Below are 27690 nucleotides of genomic sequence, written 5' to 3'. Positions count from 1 at the left end.
GCCATCTTCAATTCCTGCGTGGGTTGCCTTTGCCAAGGCTTGTTGACTCCAATCCGGAAGCCAACACTGCCGACAGCGAGAGCCTTTGTGGGACAGTCCGTATCCAGCTTCTGGTCATCGTCGACACCTCCTGGTCCACGTGGCTGCAGAGACAAGCTTCACGACATCACCTGATTGCTTCGCATTATCGGCTGGTTCCTACCTGGTTCCATCCTGGTCACTGGCTAGTGACCCAGACTCTGTCCCCTCTGCTTTCAGGTACTCTTCATCCTCGATTCACCCTTGAATCCAACCGGACACTTCTCTCCTGGTCGCCTGCAGTATCTTTCTCCAAGGCTCCATAGGAATCAGCGACGAAACCCAACACACTTTGACACCTATGCACCCGCTTCCTGTGTGTGAGGTAACGCAAGTATTTCAGTACTCCTGTGGGTATTGACTATCCTAGTGTCCTAGTTTCAAGTAGCTTTTCCCTAGTCCATCCAGAAGTGTCCTAAAAGAATTAGTTTCCATTCCTTTCGTTCCCATTCTAACTCAATGGTAACTCACGTGCGTTTAAAGACACTGCCCGCGCATCCATAGTGGAGTGGTGTGGCTCACTGGTTAGAGGCGGCAGACCCAGAAGCAGAGGATGCCCGGGACCAGGGTTCTATCCCCGACGCGGCAGGGTCGTGGAACAGGGTCAGCGGACTCGATAATTCTCGCCTCGGTGCCTACTCTAACCAGGGATCACACTCGGCAACTCTGGGCATTAGCTTGCCTCATCTCCACAACGGCCCCCCACATACGCCGGGGATGCCTGGTTTCACCTTGGAGATACCCAGTAGGGACCATCTCACAGGGAAAGCCAGGATGGGATCCCCAGCGGTCTACAGCGCAGAGATACTCCTTCGGGAGTCGATTCTAGCGCTTTAGAAACCCACAATTAATTAATTAATCCCGTGGGCCTCCTGCTCTCTGTCCTTTGGTAGTACAGCACAGCCCCAGCGATTCTCCAGGCCCTAGACCTTTCCTTTGTTTGTGACGTGGTTCTTATACCACTATTTTAGTATATGGTTCGAAGTGCCCCTAGGGCATTACTGTATTTTGTGCAACTTATTGTATGTTTATTAAGTAACTTGTTATGTGCTTTGTGCCTCTGACCTCATAAAGAGTTCAGAGGATTAATTTAGTAATAAATACATATATATGTTATATATATCCTGTGTGGTGTCCTTTCATTTGATATTAAAGGGATTGCATATGGTAAAACAGCTGGCTTCACATGCCCGCTTGAGTTTAGCCTAAGACTGCTTTGTCCATGCTACCACTAGGATAGCTGGTCTATAAGGTTGACTTTACAACCATCACCATAAGAGTTATTTGGACTGGTGCAAGGTGCTCACTAGAATAGTGAACATCATATACCAGGCCAACTTCTCACATTGGTGACAGCAGTGGGATTTGAGCTTGCTGTTGTTTTACCAATTGTTATCTTTGAGATATCATTTGAAAGATCACATAGGTACCATAGGTACATATAACAAGACTTAGAATACTTAAGTTCTACTGAACTTAGTTGTTGTAGACCAAAGGGCATAGCACACCCTGACTACAACTCCTAGGGAGGTTTAGTAGGAAAACACTGAGTGTAGGTAGGTGCACACACCACACCTCACTAGATCATGTCTGGCACAGGTGAACCATCTGGATCTCTACCTGTGGTGAGTGACCCTACCACGGCACCCTCCAGATATGAAATCCTCAGCTTTTGAGAACTGAGACACTTGTGTACCACAAGAAAGTTCAAACAGGGTTCTAACCCTACCCTTCAACACCTGATGGAACTCTTAGATGAGAGTGATATTCTCAAGGCCTCTGGTACAGAACCTACAGGGAGAACAGGTGAGGGCTTACCCTCCACAGAAGATGAGGCCCCTGATCCTACTGTCATAGATGATGATGAGGAAGAGGAGGAGGAAGAAGATTCTGAGGAAGAGGTAGACAGCCAGGCCCAAGTTAGGAGACTTAGCCAGGCTAGCCCTTCCCAGACCCAACAGTAGACTTAACCAGAGGTATAGGAGGGAACGATCTCACTCAGGTGAATCTCTCCACTCCAATGCCTCTAGAGATTCTCAGAGGGGAATGACTTCCTCTCAAAAGAGAGAACATGAGGCTAGGATGAGGGATGTCCAAATCAGAATAGAGAGGGAAGAACTTGCCCAAGCAAAACTTGCTTTAGCAAGGGAGCAAACGTTAAGTGGATTAGATTCCACTGGTGGCAGCAATATCCCTAGGGATAAAGACAGGTCCTATGACAGCAGACACCTGAGTAAGATTGTGCCCCCTACAAAGTTGGGGATAACATCCACAAATGGATAACTGCTTTGGAGAGGGCCTGCAAAGTACAGCAGGTACCCCAAAGTCAGTGGGCAGAAATCTTGTGGCTCTCCTTTTCAGAAAAAGGAAGAGACAAGCTCCTCACAGTTAGTGATGATGATGCTTACAATTACACTGCCCTGAAGAGTGCTCTGATTGATGGGTTTGGCCTAACCACTGAACAGTACAGGTTGATGTTCAGAGATACCCAGAAGACACAGACTCAGGACTGGACTGATTTTGTTGATTATGCCACTAAGGCTCTGGAAGGCTGGTTGCTGGGAAGTAAAGTTAAGGACTATACAGGACTGTATAATTTGATCATGAGAGAACAAATACTTAACAATTGTCAGAACCAGTTGTTGCACCAACACCTGATTGACTCAGATCTGACCTCTCCCCAAGAATTGGGAAAGAAGGCAGACAAATGGGTCAGAACCAGGATAAGCAGAAAAACCAGGTCCAAGGTGGTGATCAGAAAAAGGCAGACCAAAAAGGTGGGGATCAGAAACCAAGAGACCAGACGTCTTCATCAGGCCCACAAAATTCTAATGAAGGGGTGTCCCAAACTTATAAGAAGAAGAAAGAAGGTCCAAAGAAACCTTGGTGTAATTATTGTAAATCTGCCTCTCACTGGTTTAGTGAGTGCACCAAGAAAGGTACAGCCCCTACCACTGTAGCCCCTAAGGCATCTGCACCCCCTAGTACAGTTAACAGTGGTAGATCCCAACCCAAGGCTATAGTGGGGTTAACCATGGGTACTGAGGTGGATGCTGGCTTAGTCAGGATACCAACCCAGGCTGTTCTTGTCTGTGATGTGGACATGGCTATGTCCTCAACTGTGAGTCCCAGTACTCTGGGCAAGTACAGGCAAACACCTTTAATCAATAACAAAGTGGCTCAGGCCTACAGGGACACATGTGCCAGTGTCACTATGGAGACACCTAACTTTGTGGACCCTGGACAGATTGTACTGGGTGATAATTACCTGGTGACCAATGCAAGCAATGTCACTACTGCCCATAGTGTGGCAGTTGGTAACTTCTCCTGGGGAGGGGTAACTGGCCTCAAAAGAGTTGTGGTAAGTGCAGACCTCCTAGTTGAATGTCTGTTGGGCAATGATCTTGGATCCTCAGTATGGTCAGAAGTGGAGTATAGGACTCATGCAGAGATGTTAGGCATATCAGCTCATGTCCTTGCTGTGACCAGATCACAGGCCAAAACGTGCCAAACTGAACAGGCCTTGGATCCTGAAACTATGGACCAAGTGCCATCCAAGAGAAAGAGCAGTAGGGTTAAGGCAGTGCCTTCCCCCTGCCTACAAGTGAGGATCAGCCTTCTCAGGAAGCTGATTCTGAGACCGCTGAAGGAACTGTCCTAGAAGAACTTGAACCTGACCAGGTTGAGTTTCTTGGGACAGGGGGACCTTCAAGGGCAGACTTGAGGCAGGCACAGTTAGACTGCCGCTCTCTTGAACACCTCATACAGCAAGCTGCTTCAGAGGCTGCTGGGAATGCTATAAGGTACCCATAGAGTTTATTGGGATGAAGTACTCCTTTATTTTGAGGGTAGAGACCCCAAGCCTGGTGCTTACAGGAGGTTGGTCATACCTCTGGCCTTTAGGGGTTTCCTTCTTACCTTAGCCCATGATATTCCCTTAGCAGGACATCTAGGCCAGAACAAGACTTGGGACAGGTTTGTCCCTCACTTTCACTGGCCCCATATGCCAGAAGATACTAAGGAGTTTTGTCGCTCCTGTGTGACCTGCCAAGCCAGTGGCAAATCAGGTGGCACAACAAAGGCCCCCCTTATACCACTACCCGTGGTGGGGGTACCCTTTGAAAGAGTAGGGATTGACATTGTTGGACCAATGGATCCCCAAAAAGCCTATGGGCACAGATTTTTACTGGTGGTAGTGGATCATGCCACCAGGTATCCAGAAGCTATTCCCCCTAAGGACCACAACAGCACCTGTTGTGGCAAGAGCCTTCCTGGGAGTTTTCTCAAGAGTGGGCTTTCCAAAGGAGGTTGTTTCAGACAGAGGTGCAAACTTCATGTCTGGGTACTTGACTGCTATGTGGAAGGAGTGTGGTGTTAATTACAAATTCACTACACCCTACCATCCACAGTGCAATGGGCTTGTTGAAAGATTTAACAAGACCCTCAAGGGTATGATCAAGGGTTTACCTGAAAAGCTTAGGCGAAGATGGGACATCCTTCTACCCTGCCTTCTGTTTGCTTACAGAAAGGTCCCAAAAAAGGGGGTTGGCTACAGCCCTTTTGAGCTTTTGTTTGGGCATCCTGTAAGAGGACCCCTATGCCTGGTGAAGGAAGGATGGGAGTTACCTCTCAAAAAGCCTAAACAAGACATAGTGGACTATGTACTTGGTCTCCACTCCAGGATGGCTGAGTATATGAAGAAGGCCTCTAAAAACCTTGAGGCTAGCCAAGAACTTCAAAAAGCTTGGCATGACCAAAAGGCTGTGCTGTATGAGTACCAGCCAGGACAGAAGGTGTGGGTGTTGGAGCCAGTGGCCCCAGCAGCACTCCAAGACAAATGGTCTGGACCCCACACAATTGTTGAGTAAAAGGGAGAGGTCACCTACTTGGTAGACCTTGGAACCCCTAGGAGCCCCCACAGGGTGCTCCATGTCAACAGACTCAAAGCATATGTTGACAGGGCAGACATGGGCTTGCTCATGGCTACAGATGAGGGACAGGAGGAAGAGAGTGACCCTCTCCCAGACCTGTTGACTCAGAACCCTGATGATGGTTCAGTTGATGATGTGGCCTTAGCTGGCAGCCTCACTGACCAGCAGCAACAGGACTGCAGACAAGTTCTACAGACCTTTAGACATATGCTTTCATTGACACCTAGTCAGACTAACTGGTGCACACATGAGGTAGACACTGGTGACAGTCTGCCTGTAAAGAGTAAGATCTACAGGCAACCTGACCATGTCAGGGACTGTATAAAGACTGAGGTACAAAAAATGTTGGAGCTGGGAGTAATTGAGCCATCAGAGAGCCCCAGGGCCAGTCCAGTAGTCCATGTACAAAAACCTCACACCCAAGATGGTAAGAGAGAGATGAGGTTCTGTGTGGACTATAGAGGTCTCAATGTTGTTACTAGGACAGATGCTCACCCCATTCCAAGAGCAGATGAGCTCATTGATAGATTGGCTTCTACCAAGTTTCTGAGCACATTTGATTTGACAGCTGGCTATTGGCAAATCAGGTTAGCTGAGGATGCCAAGGCCAAAACTGCTTTCTCAACCCCAGGAGGTCATTATCAATTTGTGGTGATGCCCTTTGGCTTGAAGAATGCACCTGCCACTTTCCAAAGGTTGGTGAACCAAGTCCTCACTGGGTTGGATGACTTTTGTGCAGCTTATCTTGATGATATTGCTGTCTTCAGCTCTACCTGGGAGGATCACCTGATCCACCTGAAGAAGGTTTTAGAGGCCCTGCAGAAGGCAGGCCTAACTATCAAGGCCACAAAGTGCCAGATAGGGCAGAGTAAGGTTGTGTACATGGGCCACCTTGTAGGTGGGAGTCAGGTTCAACCACTGGGGAGTAAGATCCAGACCATCAAGGACTGGGCTCCTCCAACCACCCAGACACAGGTCAGAGCTTTCTTGGGCCTGTCTGGTTACTGCAGAACGTTTGTTAAGAATTATGGGTCCATTGTGACACCACTTAATGACTTGACTTCAAAGAAGATGCCAAAAAGGTTCAGTGGACAATTAGCTGTCAAAAGGCATTTGATGACCTGAAGAAGGCCATGTGCTCTGCACCTATCTTGAAGAGTCCTGACTACTCCAAAGAGTTTATTGTCCAAACAGATGCTTCTGAGTTGGGGGTGGGAGCTGTGCTTTCACAACTTAATGTAGATGGTCAAGACCAGCCCATTGCTTTCATTAGCAGAAGGCTGAGCCCTAGAGAGAAACGTTGGTCAGCCATTGAGAGGGAGGCCTTTGCTGTGGTTTGGGCGCTGAAGAAGTTGAGACCATACTTGTTTGGCACTCACTTCAAAATTCAGACCGATGGGGAGGTGCTAGGGGGCGCACAGCGGGATGGCTGCTTGAACAGGCAGCTCCGCCGGGCAGATACGGTACCAGCGGTTTAAGGTTGCTTAAATGTACCCTCAACGAGCGTAAGCCACATTGCAGTGGATGGGAAGGTCCTCTGCACAACCGGAGCGGACCCAGTGCCAAATGCTGACTCTAATTTAGGGGCAAACGACTCCGGAGAACTCACGGAGGAATCGAGGCAACATGGCTGCCATCCGCCCACATAGGCATTGAGAGGCCGATACTCGTCACCAGCCACATGCAGACGCGGAGGGTGTGGATCGTAAAAGACGGCTACGAGAAAGATGAGGTGGGCCACTCTAGCACATCGGTGATCGGGGAATCGGAGACAACCGTGGGGTTTAATTTGATTTGAAACGGGGTCTGTCTTGAGAGCGCAAAATGGAGTCGCCCATACCACGGCAGCAACAGGTATAACCGGCGCTTGGAGCAGGAGGAGCGGCATACAGGTTACGGTACAGATTCTCTACTGTAAATGGCAAGACAGTGGGGGTGCGTGGTACCTCTGCGGGAGACAGATTCCATGGAACTTGTGGGGTGTTGACCACAGGCTGCACTATTGTGAACATCGTAACCACAAGATGGCGGCGCCCATGTTTCGCAAGTAGCAATTGGCGATTATTGGTGTATTCTAACACGGACAGGGCATGCCGACACCGCAGGAGTTGGTCGGAATCTACTGATGTACCCGGCAAGTCCGTGTGAATGCCCCGACCTGCTAATAACACGTACCTAGCCTACCGACACAGTTTCGCGCCATAAACCCCTCCCCCAACGGGCCGATGGTGGGGACCCGCAGTGAGCGGCAAGCTGAATAGTTGAGGCTCCAGCACCACGCCGCATCTACCGCGAAGGAAACACACCGTGCCCAGTTGCTCAGGTACCTCTTCTTAGTATCGAGCGCTAAGGTGGGGGATAATGGCTCTGAGGGCGCAATGAGTGAGCAGGGGACTGCTTATTGATAACGGAAGCGTGGACTGGCCAGTTATATGTTTCAGGGGCTCCACGGTGTTTAAGCTATGCACAAGCTCTAGACATTATAACTGCTATGGCCCAGATGGGTGGCGTGAGTGAGGAGCGCCAACTAAATACGTGATCGTCACCACCCCTACCTGCGAGCGATACCTATCATGAGGGAGTGACATAATATCCTGGGAGTAACAAGGCACATACTAAAGATAACGTTTACTCGACTTCAAATTATACTGCGGTGAATGGTGTGTCCTACACGGGCTACACTGGAAGACACGACACACAGGACACCGTAAGGCCAAGTCTCGCTGTGGTAGTTACTATGCTAACATCTGGAACACTAACCCAAATGTCTATTGCAACCCCATATGGCAACGATGGCTGACAGGCACCATAGCCCAACGAGTGAAGAACTGGCTTGACTCTCATACCACGCCCGTATTCACGCTTCAGTACTACTTAGTCCTACTGGCCTACATTGTCCAAGTACACAAACGAGGCCTCTCAAGACAGCGAACACTGTACTCCTACCGGAGCAAACCTTCTTTATAGCGATAAAAAAAAAGTAAACTTCACTCCTGGCTTGGTAGCCTCTACTCACAAGACCCTACTGCGGGGACAGTGCTGGAAAATTTCCACTGGGCACTGGCCTGAACAACGACCCACACCGGACAGTCATGGGTAAGCCGGACAAGCAACAATCAAAGATAAACTTTGAAACACGTAAAACTCCAAGGGGCCAGACTGAGCCCACAGACGACGACATGGACGCTGGAGGTTCGGAAGAATGCAATATGGAGAGTATTCTCAAAGCCATCAAAACTAACCTCCAAGATATCAATGGCAAGCTAGACCACCTGACAGGACGTATGGATAGTATAGCGGCCAAGATGGATAAACAAGGGGAGAGATTAGACAAAGCTGAGAAACGCATTTCCGCGGTAGAGGATGAATCCCACTCCACAACCAACAGATGCACAGGCATGGAAAAGGTCCTGGAGGTCATCAAGGCGAAGGCGGAGGAGTTGGAAGCGTGATCGCGCCGGAACAACATACGCATCGCAGGCCTGCCCGAGACGACCAACACAGGGCGCATGGAGACATATATCGAACAACTGTGCAAGGACATATTTGGTGAAGATTCCATGTCATCTATGTTTATTATCGAAAGAGCACATCGATCTCTGGCACCAAAACCTCCACCAGGCGCGGCTCCGAGACCGATAGTCGCCCGTGTCATAAATTACAGAGACAGAGATAACATCCTCCGTCTCGCACGAGAGAAAGGTGAAATTAACTTTCAGGGTAATAAATTAGAATTCTATCCGGATTACACGATCGCAGTACAGCAGGCAAGGCGAGAATTCAACACAGCCAAGGCCAAGCTCCGATAACTGCAGATACCTTACGCCATGCTCTATCCAGCCCGTCTGAAGATTACGTGAGAAGAAAAGACGACCTTTCTGGCAACCCTCAAAGTTGCCATGGATTTCATCAAAAGGGTAGCGCCCAAAGGGAAAAAGGTGAACAGAAGAGAGAGACAGCCAGATTCTGAATAACGGTAAGGTGTTGAACTATTGTGTTGAACTATTGTGTTGAACTGTGCGTTGTGCGACCACCCAGAAGTAGGATTTATTGACTATCCACGTCACTTTAGGGACGGAAAGACTGTCATGTGGGGTCATGGACACTCAGCAATCGCTGGCAAAAAGGCAATGTCTGTTTGTTGAACGCCTATATGGGCTGCCACTGCACTGTCACGCTGTTATGGGCAACACAACACGTCTCCCACAGCCTCCACTAAGGCCCGCGCATGAACGCAATCTGGAGGTGCGGGTTAGAACTGGTTGCCACAGGAGCCGCTGGGTGGAGAACTGAAACTTTCATGGGGTGTAATTACACGGTCAGGGCCACAAACTCTGATGTGGACAGTGCGGCGGACCTTCAGCACCCGTTTGATGATGGATTATTTGTTCAATTTCAACCTACGATCTGTACTTGTGTAATAGATCTGCCTCCATCCTCTCAGTAGGGTGGTGAATGTGTGTCCCCGGCGGACCTCTACATGGGAGATCCCCACGAAGTTATAGTTTATGATACAGTTTATGGGGAAATAAGGCTTCGGCAAAATTGGGTTGCTGAAGTGGGTGGGAATGGGGCTAGTTGGGGTTTCGTTAAGATGAAAGTTCCAGGGCATTTAAGATGCATTGCTAATATCCAGGTTGTGTTTTATGAGCAGAGTAAAAGGTCATTCACGTTTTTTACAGCATGTTGTGTGTCAATTGGGCTTGATGTGAGATGTATACATTTATATCATATGCAAAAGCAAAGGTGCGCCAGGTAATAACAGTTTAAACCTAATAACTTGGAATGTGCATGGCTTCACAAATCCTAAAAAGATCAGACACATTTTTGCATATTTTGATAGACATCATATAGACATAGCACTACTGCAAGAAACGCATATAGCTCCGACGATGTGCAGGAAGATTGGAACGAAATGGGCCAAATCATGTTACTCTGCCACCTACTCCTCCTACTCAAGGGGTGATGTCGTTAGTCAGGAAAGGTGTCAACTTCAAAATCACCCGGTCAATTCTTGATCTCAATGGTAGATATGTGATTGTGTCTGGAATGTTAAGCGCCTGACATCAGTAAATGTTTATGGCCCAAATGTAGACTCGACAAAAACACCTGTATAAGAGGGTCTATAGGGGAAACAAGCTTAGAGACCTATTCAGTATCCTAGGATCTGTTGATAGGTCTCCTCACAATATCATCAGGTGAGAGACTTTACGGATACCAGTCTGTTTACAAAAAATCCCAGACGACGAGATTCCGCCAAGTGGTGGGCTGATGGGAGTATTTATGTTTTGTTCTCACACTTTTTCCTAGTCCTTTGGATCAGACACTAGTTCATGCATGCTCTCTCTCACAATTGACATACAATATTGAGCTTATTACAGACTTATAGTATCCCAAATGTAGACTCCCCTGAATTTTTTCAGGAACTTTGGAATCATATGCTGGAATTTGCTGACACAAACATTATATGGGGGGGGATTTAATGTGGCATTATGTGACTCACTGGATCGATCTGCTGCTTCCCAGGAACCACATAAGCGGGCCAGAGAGAAGATATGGGACATCATGGAAGGTATTTCCCTTAAAGACATCTGGAGAGTGAGATACCCAGAGGTGACTGTTGTAACACACATCAATATGGCACACAGCAGTTGGTCTAGGATAGACTACTGGATAGGGTCAGACAACATATTATTATGGTCAAGAACATTAACGACACTACCTAGGACCATATCCGACCATAACCCGATAATATTAAAGTTACAGATACCACACTACACACCACCTCCATTTAGTTGGAGATTTAACGCTAAAGCACTTCTGGACCCCCTATATGCAGACACAATAGCCACCGCTATCAAAGAAAACTTCCAGTTCAATGTAGCAACGGTAGACGACCCCGGCACGCTCTGGGAAGCGTTCAAGGCGACTCTGAGAGGGGTCTGTATGAGCACCACAGTTGGGATACTGAGGGATATCAGAGAACAGATAACAAAGTGTGAAGTTAGAATGAGAGAACTAGAAAAGGAATACGAGCGGACACAGAACACTGCCCTGCTGGGTGACCTCAGACAGGTATGCACCGAACACCAGACGTATGCTGCAGACAAACTAAAGTATATCACTAAACGCCCACTGGCTAAACAGTTTGAGGAAGGTGGGAGGCCAGGTAGAGTACTAGCGTCGAAAATTTGTGAAGGGAAGGGGCCACAAACTATAAAACAAATACGAGACACTGATGGTACATTACTGACACACCCAGAGGGCATACTCCGTTGTTTTGCAGACAATTACAGCACATTGTACGAATCCAAGCAGACACCACCTCCAGAAGAAACATACAGATATCTTCATGATATCGCCATTGCATGGCTTTCGGACCGCCAGCGAGAATATTTATCACTGCCTATAACGGTAGAGGAAATGACGGAAATCATTCAATCACTTCCTAATGGAAAAGCACCAGGCCCTGATGGGTATACATGTGAATTTTACAAACAGTACGTAGACCTTTTAGCTCCTCACCTAGTCACTATGTATGGTAATGTCTTTGATCAGGCCACATTACCCCCGTCACTACGAGAAGCTGTGCTAATAACGCTCCTGAAGCCGAATAAGGATCCAGATCTCTGTGAATCCTACAGGCCCTTATCACTACTGAATGTAGACTCGAAAATACTAGCAAAGATTCTAGCGGTAAGACAGCAGCCCCTAATGACAAACCTAATATTGCCGGACCAGGCGGGGTTCATACTCACAAGGGCGACCTCACACAACACCAGAACATTATTTGCGGTATCTCATTATTTAACACCCAGCACTAAGGCGGTGGCGGTTATGCTTGATGCCGCCAAAGCTTTTGATTTGATCGAGTGGTCATATTTGCTAACAATACTCCGACATATGGGATTTCCTTCACAGTTTATAACCTGGATACCGCTTCTCTACACCAACCCAGTAGCTAGAGTTCGCGTAAATGGGTACATCTCAGTTCCCTTCTGCATCGCACGTGGCACAAGGCAAGGGTGCCCTCTATCTCCCTTGCTATTTGCACTAGCGCTAGAACCGCTTGCATGCATCATTAGACAGACACATAATCACTCAGCGCTGCACTTCCCTGGTCGGCCGTTACACATTTCCATGTATGCGGACGACATGCTTTTATATATCAAAGACCCAGACCAAAATTTAAATCCGTTACTGCGGGAATACATAAAATTTGGAAGACACTCGGGCTTACAGATTATATGGGACAAATCATCTATAATTCCACTCACTGACACCACATCACAACATGCCACAGATTTCCCGCTAGATTGGCAAACTGAATCGATCAGATATTTGGGGATCTGGTACAGTAGAGACCCCGAGGAGGTTATCCGTATTAATTATGGTAGAGTACTGGACAGGATAGGCGAGAAACTCGACAAGTGGATACAACTACCTTTGTCATTGGTAGATCGCATTGCAATAGTGAAGATGAATATCCTTCCCAAACTCCTGTATTTATTTAACAATATACCGATCCCACCCCCGAAGGCAGTGTTTAAAAACATAACCACGTTAGTTCTGAAACTCATATGGGCGGGTAAACAAGCACGCATAGACTTGTGGACATTGACCCTACCCTATGAAAAAGGAAGTTTTTGTGTCCCAGACGGGGGTAATGTGGCCTGATTTTTATTTATACTACCTTTGTGCCCAAGCACAATATGCTGCATACTGGTACCACCCGACACCTTATTTAACGCATACAGCGGTTGAGGAGGGGGATGCCCTTCCAATACTGCTGACAGCGATACTTACACATAAACGCCCGCCGCTACATTCGGCGGATATCAACACGATTGACACGACCACACACGCATGGAGGACACCAGGCCGACTGGCGCACAAAACGCCGCTCTATGCACCAGCACTGCCACTGCACCATCACCCCAAGATCTCAGTTACTACCGAAAAAGTCGGTATGGATCTCCTAAAACATGCAGGTATAGACACGTTTGGGGACCTATACTGCGAGGGCACCTTCAGGCACATAGACGACTTGTCTCTAATTAGCAATCAAACCATACTGTTCCGTTTCACCTATTACAGATTGCAAAGAGCCATCCGCGATCTCTACCCGGACTACCCAACGGAACCCCGCCTGGAAACACTACAGTTACTCATAACATCCTCCAACACTACACACCTAATCTCGCGCTTATACACGACGGCTCAAAGTGAGATTCCATACACTTCCACCAAGGCATTGATACGCTGGAACGAGGTATTGCTAGACCCGTTGTCAGAAAAAGAATGGTACACCACTTGTGCATTAATTAGGTTACTCACCTCGAATGGGAATTTGCGCATCCTTCATTTAAAATATCTGCATCAAACGTACCACACCCCGGTGCGACTTTATAAATATGGACTAAGGGACGATGCTAGATGTAAGAGATGCGGGTCACAGGAGGCAGAGTTCATGCATCTGGCCTGGTCCTGCGGGAAAATACAGGAATATTGGGGGAAAGTGACTGTTATGCTCGAGAAAATGGTGGGGGTGGAGGTCGAATGCTCTATGAAGTTTTTTGTTTGTTGGGTCTCCTTTCCACAGTTAAAGCTGGGACACGTAAGTTTTGTGCGGTTGCTCTGTTACTGGCCAAACGGCAAATATCTCAATGCTGGGGGGGCACGAAAATACCAAGCACGAAACAATGGCTACAAGACATGACGCATTGCAGAGATCGTTTGCTAACATACGAGGAGGAACTGCCGGCCAGGTCCAGACCAACGGACTATTGGAATTACTTAACAATTTTCTTGCAGGATACTGATACCAACGGAATGCTGTGAATTCTGATGTACAATGCATCTACCCGAACACGTCGGGTGATTGACACATGTACTCTGTCATACTGCTAGCCTATTGACTAAACTGAACATGGCAATATTTTCTCTGCATCACACACGACGGGGTGAAGAATGCAGAAATGTACTGGCATTTGTTGTATTTCCATTATTCAATGGTGGTACGTTATTTGTTACTGAAAATCAATAAAAAGAATTTTTTTTTAAAAATTCAGACTGCCCATAAGCCCCTCTTGGGGCTAAATAAGATGAAGGGTGAGAATTCCAAACTGCTCAGGTGGTCCATTTCCCTACAGATGATGGACTTTACAGTGGAGCACAGACCAGGGACTGACCATGGCAATGCAGATGGTCTCTCCGGGTACTTCCACTTAGAACATGAAGACACAACTGGTCAAGGTTAGTCTAATGTCCCTGCGTTTGGGGGGGGGGGTTATGTAGGAGAGTAGGGTCTGCTTTCCTATGGTCATCCCACTTTTTGCTTTTTGCTTCACTGGTTTTTTACTTAGATGTGGCTGTGGGCCTGCTAATCAGACCCACAGCCCTGCTGTTCTCTCTCTAAAGTCACACCATGTACTTTAGGTACATCACCAATTGGGAATTGGGTCACTCTTGTGAGTCCCTGTACAGTGTACCATAGGTACCCAAGGCATAGGTGCACCCAAGGCCTACCAGGGGCTACAGCATATCTTTTGCCACCCCTGGTTGGCCATCCAAACTGACACAACTGGCCGATCACTCAGCTGGGGCAAGGTCGTGTAATCACCCATAGTATACCTATATCTAACCTTATATATAGACACATATACACCTATAAGTCACTCCTATGGCAGGCCTTAACAATCCTGGAGGCAAAGTGCTTGGTTTTATGTGAGATGGTGCTCTAGCATGAGCTGAGCCTGTCTGCAGCTTTTGGAACCATGTCCTTATAGCTGTTCTAGGATATAGCCATACCATATACTCTTAAGTGCATTATGAACCTCCCGGTTAAATGCTAACTTTTGTTTGGCTTTATCAAAACATGTTGTGTTAGGTGTCATACGCTTTGGAATACTACCCCCTCGCCAGTTCTGGTGACGGTGGTATCATTCCACCCTTCTAGAGGGAGAAGACATGTTGTTCCTACTAATCCCGGTTAAAGTTAACCAGAGCCTCAGCATCACAAAATGGATGCTGCTGCCACAGACACAAGTCTGACCTCCTGCTGCTGGGAGTCCTTCCAGCAAGGGAGGCTTGGACAATAGGTTTCCTGTCTTGGGAGGAGCGAGCACCACCCCAGACAGGCTATAGTGTATTGGGTCAGGGAGGGCTGAATGAAATGAGACACTGCCTGGGGCACACAAGGTGTCCCATGCATAGTCCAGTTCAAACCGGTGCTGGAGCACTCCAGCCCCAGCTCTGGCGCAAAACTGGACAAAGGGAAAGGGGTGTAACCACCCCCTTACTGGGTCCCACCCATAGGAGGGACCTAGCAGGTAATCCAGCCCCTAAATTTGGTATATAGGTAGGAGATGAGTCCCAAGACTTTAGATTGTATCCTGACTGAAACTTGAAACGAAACTCTGGACCTTCGACATTCTACTCGACATAGAAGACTGAAGAATCTCCCTTGTGATCAAGGAGTGACCACCCTGCACAAGCAGGCACCATCAAGCAATCAACGGTTTGCTTTGTCGACGCTCCCGCCGGAGCCCGAGCACAGAGCCTGACAAGACCAGGACTTCCAGACTTCCAACAGCCCGATCCACAGTCACAGCAGAGCTGAGACCCGTGGAGGCGACGAGAGACGTGGGACCGGCCATCTTGGAAAGCCAGCGAATTGCTTTCCGTGCAACTTCAGAGACACCCTCGAAGTTGTGCATTGGGATTGAGAAGCCCCATCCCCGAGCACCAACTGCACTGAAGATCAGCCCTCCACGAGTTCTGCGTGGGGCCCTTCAGCATTTTCCTGCTCGACGCATCTGTCCGGTCACTTGCCCGTTGGCTAGTGGCCTCTGGGACGACAAAACCATGAATCTACACTGCTGGTCTGGCTGCTCTAGACTGGCCCTTGCTTCCCTGAAAAGGAGAAGTCCATCAGGCCTTCCTGGCCTGATCAAGAAGCCATCTTCTATTCCTGCGTGGGTTGCCTTTGCCAGGGCTTGTTGACTCCAATCCGGAAGCCGACAACGCCAACAGCGAGAGCCTTTGTGGGACAGTCCGTATCCAGCTCCTGGTCATTGTCGACACCTCCTGGTCCACATGGCTGCAGAGACAAGCTTCACGACATCACCTGATTGCTTCGCGACATCGCCTGGTTCCTTCCTGGTTCCAACCTGGTCACTGGCTAGTGACCCGGACTCTGTCCCCTCTGCTTTCAGGTACTCTTCATCCTCGATCCGCCCTTGGATCCAACCGGACACTTCTCTCCTGGTCGCCTGCCGCATCTTTCTCCAAGGCTCCATAGGAATCAGCAACGAAACCCGACACACTTTGACACCTGTGCACCCGCTTCCTGTGGGTAAGGTAACGCAAGTATTTCAGTACTCCTGTGGGTATTGACTATCCTAGTGTCCTAGTTTCAAGTAGTTTTCCCCTAGTCCATCCGGAAGTGTCATAAAAGAACTAGTTTCCATTCCTTTCGTTCCCATTCTAACTCTATGGTAACTCGCGTGACTGTAAAGACACTGCACGCGCATCCCGTGGGCCTCCTGCTCTCTATCCTTTGGTAGCACAGCGTAGCACCAGCGATTCTCCAGGCCCTAGGCCTTTCCTTTGTTTATGACGTGGTTCTTATACCACTATTTTAGTATATGGTTCGAAGTGCCCCTAGGGCATTACTGTATTTTGTGCAACTTATTGTATGTTTATTAAGTAACTTGTATGTGCTTGTGCCTCTGACCTCATAAAGAGTTCAGAAGATTAATTTAGTAATAAATACATATATATTTCATATATATACTGTGTGGTGTCCTTTCATTTGATATTAAAGGGATTGGATGTGGTAAAACAGCTGGCTTCAGATGCCCACTTGAGTTTAGCCTAAGACTGCTTTGTCCATGCTACCACTAGGATAGCTGGTCTATAAGGTTGACTTTACAACCATCACCATAAGGGTTGTTTGGACTGGTGCAAGGTGCTCACTAGAATAGTGAACATCATATACCAGGCCAACTTCTCACAGACAGTTCCTCTGATACATCACTAATTTTGTTCGCAGGCTTTGTCTGTTGTAGTATTTCCAGGACGTGGCGGTACTCTGCGGCAGCATTAGGACCGTGTTTAAATGCCATGAGATAATTCACTCTCTGAATGTATTTAGTAAAATACCATTTTAGTATGTATTACGCACACGGTAATACTTAAATTTGTAATGGTAAACTTTGTAAAAGAAATTGCCTGACTTAAAAATGGCCCTCACTTGCGACAAATGTCCGTCTATAGTGATTAGTTGCTGCGTCTGAAAACAAGAAGCAATTTCTAGTCCGTCGTCTTTCGTGTCAATGCGTTCTCTGCAGTTGTCCGTCTTCTGTTTGTGTGGCCTGAGTGTGGGTGGGTTGGTCTGGTGACGGCTCTTGCTCTGCCTCTTCTTTCAGCCTTTCAAGCGGTCTCTGAAGAGGGGTTGTAGGGCGTGGGGGGTGGACAGTTCCCCACCTGCTAGTTATCCCAGGTGGAGAGTGCTGCAGGAACTAGGCTGAGCTCCTTTTTACCTGCCGCATCATGTCTGCCCTGGAGAAGCAGCTACAGACGAGCCGTCTGCCCTCCAGACTGCCGGTACCCGGAGGAGGCCAGCCCGGGGCAAAGATGCGCATGGGGTAAGTGAACTCTTTTGAGCTTCCACACTCCCCCAACACTCAGGGTACGGACATGCTGAGGCCTGGCCGACTGAAGATTGTGCACATCACTCAGACGCTCCCTCCTCCCCAGATGCCCTCGCACTCAACACTGAGGACCAAGCCCACACAGAGGCGCTTGGGTGCGGTTATCACAGTAAAGGTACACATTGTTAGATAGGAGTGGACTCACCTTAGTCGCACCTGGTTGACAAGGGGGGGAGGGGGGGCATCCATGTTCTTAAAATGCAGTCACACAGGTTGCAGAGCCCTGTGGCTGTGACACTATCATGGTGCACCCAGACTCACTTTGTAAGTATATTTAATTCTGCGACAGTCACAGGCCACTAGCCCAACCCCCTAAAAAAAAACAAGTGCCTGGAGGCGGTAGAGAAGCTGCCCAGTTCTCCGCCCCAGCCGGTGAGTGCTTGCTTTTCTGCCCTCCCTGTTCCTCGTTGTGCTCGCTTTTCTGCCCCCCACCCCCTGTTGCCTTGTTGTGCTCGCTTTTCTGAACCCCCACCGCCCTCTTGCATCGTTGTGCTCGCTTTTCTGCCCCCCCAGCCCCCTGTTTCCTCGTTCTGTTTGCTTTTCTTCCCCCCACCCCCAGTTCCTCGTTCTGCTCGCTTTTCTGCTCCCCCACCCCCCTGTTCCTCGTTCTGCTCACTTTTCTGCCCCACCCCCACCCCCTGTTTCCTCGTTCTGCTTGCTTTTCTGCCCCCCGCCCCCTGTTTCCTCATTCTGCTTGCTTTTCTGCCCCCCACCCCCGTTTCCTCGTTCTGCTCGCTTTTCTGCCCCCCATCCCCCTGTTTCCTTGTTCTGCTCGCTTTTCTGCCCCGACCCCCTGTGGTGGGGGCAGAAAAGCGTGTGTGTGTGGTGGGCTCTGTGTGTGTGTGTGGTGGGCTCTGTGTGTGTGTGTGGTGGGCTCTGTGTGTGTGTGTGTGGGAGGTTCTGTGTGTGTGTGTGTGTGTGGGTGTGTGTGTGTGTGTGTGTGTGTGTGTGTGTGTGGGGGGGGCTGTGTGTGTGTGTGGGGGGGGCTGTGTGTGTGTGTGTGGGGCTGTGTGTGTGTGTGTGTGGCTCTCTGTGGGTGCGTGCAAATGCAATAGGTCTTGCATTTGCGAGAGATTAAGCTAGTGACATTGTAAATGATAATGCCATTTATTTATCTGTTTTCAAAACCAACACATAAATAAAGATTTTGTCATTTACAATGCCAATAGCTCTAACTTTGGCAAAGGCGAGACGGTGGCATTGTAAATGCTTGTTAGTTCCTGCGCCCCACCGGCATCCATGTATTCTGCTCTACGACTGTTTATTACACCAGATCCCTGGCAGTTTGCAGTGTCAAAGAGGGGAATAGAGGCGGACTAGTATCGCGGTCTGTTGCTGGCATACCGTCTGAGGACGATTCATGTCTGCTGGAATCTCCTCTCGCTGTCAGTGCTGCTGCAGTTTTCAATGCTGCTCTCCTGCTTTCTATCTTCTGTTCAAGGGTGGGCACCCTCTCGTCTTTATCATCTGTTGTCCTGTGGTCTGTTGCACTGTTCGCCTACGATGCTGGTTCAGCCTCCGGGGCTAACTGTGTTCATCCAGTATCGCCAGGTTTGGGAAATATCCTTCTATCCAGAGCCATCCCGTCTCAACGTCCTCAAGGAAGTGGCTGTCATTGTCATGTATGATCTTAAGTTTGGCTGGGAAAATTACTGCGCAGCGCAGGTTAAGATGTTGGCGATGCTGTTTAACCCCAAAGAATGTTTCCAGTTCTCTTTGTACCTGCAAGGTGTAATTCGGGAACAACAAGACCTTCAAGTTTTCATAGAGGAGCGGCACCTTTTCTCTTGCTTTGCAAGTGTGTCCCTGTCCTTGTAATTTATGATTTTTGCCACAATAGGCCTCGGTGGTAGGCCAGGGGCCCTCATGCCTGTAGGTACTCTGTGGGCTCTTTCTACACTAAACATTTCCATCAAGCCATCTGGAGCTACTTCAGTGTGCAGCCAGTTTTCTATGAATTGCTTTGGGTCTCAGCCTTTGCTTTTTTCCGGCATCCCTACTATGCGGATATTGCTTCTCCGTGCCCTTCCTTCTGCACCATCCACCTTATCTTGCAGCTTGTTAACCTGCTGTTGCAATTGTGAGAACGTCATAGTTTGCGCCTTTCGCCATGGTGTAATATCTGACAGGGCTGTTGCATGAGTGAACTCTTTCTACCAGCTTTTTGTGGTACGCCCGAAGTGAGCGTGCCCAGTTGTTGTTCCAATACTGATCTGGATTAATGGATTTCCCTAAGAATAATGTCCAACTTATCTGGGGGTTGCTCTGCTTGCGTCTGAGTTTCTGGGATTTCCTCCGGCATAAGTGGGGAGTCCTTTAATGGATTAGAGCTAGCTTCTCCTATTGTGCCCTGCTCCACTTGTTTCCTTTTCGGCCTTCCCATGCTGGTGTTGCTCAATCCCCAAAATGGCGGCTAAGCGCAATTGTGCTTTGCTCTTGCAGGGTGTACTTCGCACCCTGTATACGCTGCCTCTTCGTGCTGTGGTGCATCGATTTATTCCGCCTGTGCGGGTTATACGCTTGTTACAGTGACCAGTCTCTGTGCCCTGGGTGTCAGCTTAAACTGCCCTGTGAGACCGTGGTGCACTCCTGCCGTTTACTGTCCTCACCCCAGTCCTTTGCTGAGTTCCAGGTCCTTCTCTCTGGTCATGTTATCAGAACAGGCTAGGGTTCCTTCACGTTTAGTCTGTCACACATGGGGCGCTTCATTGGCCACGGCTCTTCACCCCTGGTGTCCACACGGGTCCTGGCCTCACCTCTCCAGGGCCGGCGCTAGGCATGGGCAGTATGGGCAGCTGCCCAGGGCCCCACGACATCTAACTGCCACAGGCCCCCCACGAGTCCATCATCCTTTTAACAAGCATTTGCAATGCAATAGGTCTCGCATTAGGAATGTTTGAGCTATTGGTATTGTAAATGACAAATTTTGTATTTATGTGTTGGTTTTGAAAATAGCAAAATTAATAGCTTTGTCATTTACAATGCCAATAGTTTTAACTTTCGCAAATGTGACACCTATAGCATTATTAATGCAATATGTGTTGTATTTATGAGACTTAGATGTATTGAATTTTACAAATAACAATGGCTTTTATTTATTTTTAATAATTAATACTTAAATAAAAGTTATTGTAATTTATAATGGCAATAGCTTAAACTTTTGTAAATAACTTTTGTGAAGATTATGTTCAGTGTATTTTAATGTGACGAAAATCCAAGAACAGAAGTGAAATATTAACATCTTTTTGTGACATTTGGAATAAAGCTTGAAACATTGAGAGAACATATTTGAACCAGTTGTTGTTGAATGGTTGCACAGATTGATGCTGTGATGGCGCTGAGTGATGTTGTGGTGCCGCTGAGTGATGCTGTGGTGGTGCTGAGTGATGCTGTGGTGGGGCTGAGTGATGCTGTGGTGGTGCTGAGTGATGCTGTGGTGGTGCTGAGTGATGCTGGGGTTGCGCTGAGTGATGCTGGGGTTGCGCTGAGTGGTGCTGTGGTGGTGCTGAGTGGTGCTGTGGTGGTGCTGAGTGGTGCTGTGGTGGTGCTGAGTGGTGATGTGGTGGTGCTAAGTGATGCTGTGGTGGTGCTGAGTGATGCTGTGGTGGTGCTGAGTGGTGCTGAGTGGTGCTGGGTGGTGCTGTGGTGGTGCTGAGTGGTGCTGTGGTGGTGCTGTGGTGGTGCTGAGTGATGCTGTGGTGGTGCTGAGTGGTGCTGTGGTGGTGCTGAGTGGTGCTGTGGTGGTGTTGAGTGATGCTGGGGTAGCGCTGAGTGATGATGCTAAGTGGTGCTGGGGTGGCGCTGAGTGATGCTGTGGTGGTGCTGAGTGGTGCTGTGGTGGTGCTGAGTGGTGCTGTGGTGGTGCTGAGTGATGCTGTGGTGGCACTGAGTGATGCTGTGGTGGCGCTGAGTGGTGCGGTGGTGCTGAGTGGTGCTGTGGTGGTGCTGTGGTGGTGCTGAGTGATAATGTGGTGTTGCTGAGTGATAATGTGGTGGTGCTGAGTGATAATGTGGTGGTGCTGAGTAGGGCTGTGGTGGTGCTGAGTGGTGCTGTGGTGGGGCTGAGTGGTGCTGTGGTGGTGCTGAGTGATGCTGTAGTGGTGCTGAGTGGTGCGGTGGTGGTGCTGAGTGGTGCGGTGGTGCTGAGTGGTGTTGGGGTAGCGCTGAGTGATGATGTGGTGGTGCTGAGTGATGTTGTGGTGGTGCTGAGTGGTGCTGTGGTGGTGCTGAGTGGTGCTGTGGTGGTGCTGAGTGGTGCTGTGGTGGTGCTGAGTGATGCTGTGGTGGCGCTGAGTGATGCTGTGGTGGCGCTGAGCGGTGAGGTGGTGGTGCTGAGCGGTGCTGTGGTGCTGAGTGGTGCTGTGGTGTTGCTGAGTGATAATGTGGTGTTGCTGAGTAAAAATGTGGTGGTGCTGAGTGGGGCTGTGGTGGTGCTGAGTGATGCTGTGGTGGTGCTGAGTGGTGCTGTGGTGGTGCTGAGTGGTGCTGTGGTGGTCCTGAGTGATAATGTGGTGTTGCTGAATGATAATGTGGTGGTGCTGTTGAGTGATGCTGTGGTGTGGTGCTGAGTGATGCTGTGGTGGTGCTGAGTGATGCTGTGGTGGTGCGGAGTGGTGCTGTGGTGGTGCTGAGTGATGCTGTGGTGGTGCTGAGTGATGCTGTGGTGGTGCTGGGTGGTGCTGTGGTGGTGCTGAGTGGTGCTGTGGTGGTTGCTGTGGTGGTGCTGAGTGGTGCTGTGGTGGTGCTGAGTGATGCTGTGGTGGTTCTGAGTGGTGCTGTGGTGGTGCTGAGTGGTGCTGGGGTGGTGCTGAGTGATAATGTGGTGGTGCTGAGTGATGCTGGGGTAGCGCTGAGTGATGATGCTAAGTGGTGCTGGGGTGGCGCTGAGTGATGCTGTGGTGGTGCTGAGTGATGCTGTGGTGGTGCTGAGTGGTGCTGTGGTGGTGCTGTGGTGGTGCTGAGTGGTGCTGTGGTGGTGCTGAGTGGTGCTGTGGTGGTGCTGATAGGTGCTGTGGTGGTGCTGAGTGATGCTGTGGTGGCGCTGAGTGATGCTGTGGTGGTGCTGAGTGGTGCTGTGGTGGTGCTGAGTGATAATGTGGTGTTGCTGAGTGATAATGTGGTGGCGCGTTGAGATGACTCAACGCGCAGCGTCCACGCGCTGCGGCCGTGCCGAAGGTGTGCCAAAGGTAAGCCCGTCTTCGCCCGTCCGCGCCTGTCCCGCGCCCAGCGCCTGTCCCCCTGGTCCCCGCCACACCCATCCCACTAGAGTCACTTATGATGCCGCAACTCTCCTCGCCCTCAACCCCGGACGCACACCTCATTGCTGCGTTTCCATCCCTGGTCGTACCCACGGCCCTTTCGCCTGTCTCTCATGCAAGTTCAACTGCTCCAGAACCCTCACCAAATCCACTCCCTCCGCAAAAAGCACCGACCCTGACCGCCTGAAATGCTTACTGCTCAACACCCGCTCAGTCCACAGACACGCTACTGAACTCTGGGACCTACTCGACACTGCGTCACCGGACATCGCCTTCCTGACAGAAACATGGATGAACACTTCTTCAGCACCCGACATCGCCATAGCCATACCGGAATCATACAAGATTATCCGTAAAGACCGCCCCATTCAGACAGGAGGAGGCATCGCCATCATTCATAGGAACAGCATCAAAATCACGACTAGCTCCGACGACAATCTTACAACCGCCGAACATCTCCACTTTCAAATCCACACTGACCCTAGGACCACACTCAGAGGCACCCTCATTTACAGGCCTCCAGGCACCCGCACTCAATTCAGCGATGACATCACAGAATTCATCACCCCACATGCCCTCGCCTCTGAGAACTACATTCTGCTAGGAGACCTCAATTACCACCTTGAAAACAAACACAACAGCAACACCACCACCCTTTTGGACAACCTGAACAACCTCGGACTCAAACAACTCGTTGATACCCCCACCCATATAGCCGGACACACGCTCAACCCTATCTTCACCTCCAGTAAGCACATCTCCTTCGACCGCACCACAGATCTCCACTGGACGGACCACAGCTGTGTACACTTCAGCTACAAAACCACCCTGAGCCACAACCGCCCACAACCTATTCCTCGGAGAAATTGGAACAAAATCACCTCCAACCAACTCCTCGCTTCACTCAACCAAAACCCTCCCACACTCTCATTGGACCCTAACCAAGCGGCCACCAATCTCAAGCAATGGATCACCCACAGTGCTGACGAATTAGCACCCCTGAAAAAGCACCAAATCAAATCAGCAAGCAAAAAAGCTCCCTGGTTCAATGATGACCTGAAAAAATCCAAGAAGCTATGCCGCACCCTGGAGAAAACATGGAGAAAAAACCCAACCAATGACAACATGGCCACCCTCAAGGCAGCCACCCGCAAACACCACCAACTGATTCGTTCAGCCAAGAAATCAGCATTCAAGGATCGTCTCGACAACAACACTCACAATAGCAAGGAACTTTTCAACATCGTAAAAGAATTCACCAACCCCACCGCAGCATCCAACGACATCACTCCCTCCCAAGTCCTCTGCGATGCGTTATCTTCCTTCTTCTACAACAAAATTGCAGACATCCACAACAGCTTCGAGAATACTCCCAGCGATCAACACTCCCCACCCCCCTCAGATCCAACTCCTCCAACTAACATCCTAAGCGCCTGGAACCCAATCACCACTGAAGACACCATCCGCCTAATGAACTCAATCCACTCTGGCTCGCCAACCGACCCCTGCCCCAACCACATCTTCAACAAAGCCAACTCCATCATCGCACCCCATCTCCGTGATGTCATCAACTGCTCGTTCAACTTTGCCACCTTCCCAGAAAGCTGGAAACATGCCGAACTCAGCGCCCTTCTGAAGAAACCCACAGCAGACCCCTCTGAACTTAAAAACTACCGACCCATATCCCTCCTCCCATTCCCGGCCAAAGTCATTGAGAAAGCCGTCAACAGCCAGCTCGCCGCCTTCCTTGAATCCAACAACTCCCTTGACCCCTCTCAGTCCGGATTTCGAGCCAAACACAGCACCGAAACCGCCCTCATTGCTGCAACAGACGACATCCGAAACCTACTAGACAACGGAGAAACAGTTGCCCTCATTCTACTCGACCTCTCAGCCGCCTTCGACACAGTCTGTCATAGCACCTTCATACAACGCCTCAGCAACATCGGCATACAAGGAAGAGCCTTGGACTGGATCACCTCGTTCCTAGCTGGGAGAACTCAGAGAGTCCGACTTCCCCCATTCAACTCAGAGGCCACTGAAGTCATCTGCGGAGTCCCACAAGGATCCTCACTCAGTCCCACCCTCTTCAACGTCTACATGAGCCCACTCGCATCCAACGCGCGGCAACATAACCTTAACATCATCTCCTACGCCGACGACACCCAGCTGATCCTTTCCCTCACCAAAGACCCCAACACCGCCAAAACCAATCTACATGAAGGCATGAAAGAAGTAGCCGAATGGATGAAACACAGCCGCCTAAAACTCAACTCAGACAAAACTGAAGTGCTCATCCTAGGATCCTCCCCATCTGCCTGGGACGACTCCTGGTGGCCCTCCGCTCTGGACACAGCACCCACACCCACAGACCACGCACGTAACCTTGGCTTCATCCTAGACTCCTCTCTCTCGATGTCCAGACAAGTCAACGCAGTCTCATCCTCCTGCTTCAACGTACTTCGCATTCTCAAAAAGATTTTCCGCTGGATCCCCCTCGAGACAAGAAAGACCGTCACCCACGCACTGGTTACAAGTCGACTGGATTATGGTAATACATTATACGCAGGAATCACAGCAAAATTACAGAAAAAACTCCAACGCATCCAAAACGCATCAGCAAGACTCATATTAGACGTCCCTCGCCAAGATCACATCACCGGACACCTAAAAGACCTCCACTGGCTTCCCGTCAACAAAAGAATTACTTTCCGCCTTCTCACCCACGCACACAAGGCCCTCTACAATCTAGGACCCGAATGCCTCAGCACACGACAGTCCTTCTACGAACCCACCCGCCAACTAAGGTCGTCCAATCAAGCCCTCGCCACAGTCCCGCGCATCCGTAAATCCACCATGGGTGGTAGATCCTTCTCCTTCCTAGCTGCCAAGACCTGGAACTCGCTCCCCACTCACCTCCGCCTTACTCAAAACCACATCACCTTCAGAAAAGAACTTAAAACCTGGCTATTCGACAAATAATGAACCCCTTCCCCAAGCGCCTTGAGACCCTCTGGGTGAGTAGCGCGCTATACAAATGACCGAACTTGAACTTGAACTTGCTGAGTAGGGCTGTGGTGGTGCTGAGTGGTGCTGTGGTGGTGCTGTGGTGGTGCTGAGTGATGCTGTGGTGGCGCTGAGTGATGCGGTGGTGGTGCTGAGTGGTGTGGTGGTGCTGAGTGGTGTTGGGGTAGCGCTGAGTGATGATGCTAAGTGGTGCTGGGGTGGTGCTGAGTGATGCTGTGGTGGTGCTGAGTGATGCTGTGGTGGTGCTGAGTGGTGCTGTGGTGGTGCTGAGTGGTCCTGTGGTGGTGTTGAGTGGTCCTGTGGTGGTGCTGAGTGGTCCTGTGGTGGTGCTGAGTGGTCCTGTGGTGGTGCTGAGTGATGCTGTGGTGGCGCTGAGTGATGCTGTGGTGGCGCTGAGCGGTGAGGTGGTGGTGCTGAGCGGTGCTGTGGTGCTGAGTGGTGCTGTGGTGTTGCTGAGTGATAATGTGGTGTTGCTGAGTGATAATGTGGTGGTGCTGAGTGGGGCTGTGGTGGTGCTGAGTGATGCTGTGGTGGTGCTGAGTGGTGCTGTGGTGGTGCTGAGTGGTGCTGTGGTGGTGCTGAGTGGTGCTGTGGTGGTCCTGAGTGATAATGTGGTGTTGCTGAATGATAATGTGGTGGTGCTGTTGAGTGATGCTGTGGTGGTGCGGAGTGGTGCTGTGGTGGTGCTGAGTGATGCTGTGGTGGTGCTGAGTGGTGCTGTGGTGGTGCTGTGGTGGTGCTGTGGTGGTGCTGTGGTGGTGCTGAGTGGTGCTGAGTGGTGCTGAGTGATGCTGTGGTGGTGCTGAGTGGTGCTGTGGTGGTGCTGAGTGGTGCTGTGGTGGTGCTGAGTGGTGCTGGGTGGTGCTGAGTGATAATGTGGTGGTGCTGAGTGATAATGTGGTGGTGCTGGGTGATAATGTGGTGGTGCTGAGTGGAGCTGTGGTGGTGCTGAGTGATACTGGGGTGGTGCTGAGTGATGCTGGGGTGGTGCTGAGTGATGCTGGGGTTGTGCGGGTGGTGCTGGGTGGTGCTGTGGTGGTGCTGAGTGATGCTGTGGTGGTGCTGAGTGATAATGTGGTGTTGCTGAGTGATAATGTGGTGTTGTTGAGTGATAATGTGGTGGTGCTGTGGTGGCGCTGAGTGATGCTGTGGTGGTGCTGAGTGGTGCTGCTGAGTGATGCTGTGGTGGCGCTGAGTGGTGCTGTGGTGGTGCTGAGTGATAATGTGGTGGTGCTGAGTGATAATGTGGTGGTGCTGGGGTGGTGCTGGGTGGTGCTGGGGTGGTGCTGAGTGGTGCTGTGGTGGTGCTGAGTGATACTGGGGTGGTGCTGAGTGATGCTAGGGTGGTGCTGAGTGATGCTGGGGTGGTGCTGAGTGATGCTGGGGTGGTGCTGGGTGGTGCTGTGGTGGTGCTGACTGATGCTGTGGTGGTGCTGAGTGGTGCTGTAGTGGTGCTGAGTGATAATGTGGTGGTGCTGAGTGATAATGTGGTGGTGCTTTTGTGGTGGTGCTGAGTGATAATGTGGTGGTGCTGAGTGATAATGTGGTGGTGCTGAGTGATAATGTGGTGGTGCTGAGGGCAGAAAAACAAGGGAAAACGAGTCCAACAGAGGGCAGAAGGGCACAAAAAACGAGTCTAACAGGGGGCAGAAAGGCACAAAAAACGAGTCTAACAGAGGG

The sequence above is a fragment of the Lissotriton helveticus genome, chromosome 7 (genome assembly GCF_964261635.1).
Source record: "Lissotriton helveticus chromosome 7, aLisHel1.1, whole genome shotgun sequence".
Lineage (NCBI taxonomy): Eukaryota > Metazoa > Chordata > Amphibia > Caudata > Salamandridae > Lissotriton > Lissotriton helveticus.
The sequence above is the reverse complement of the archived record's forward strand: the minus strand, read 5'-3'. Positions refer to the sequence as shown.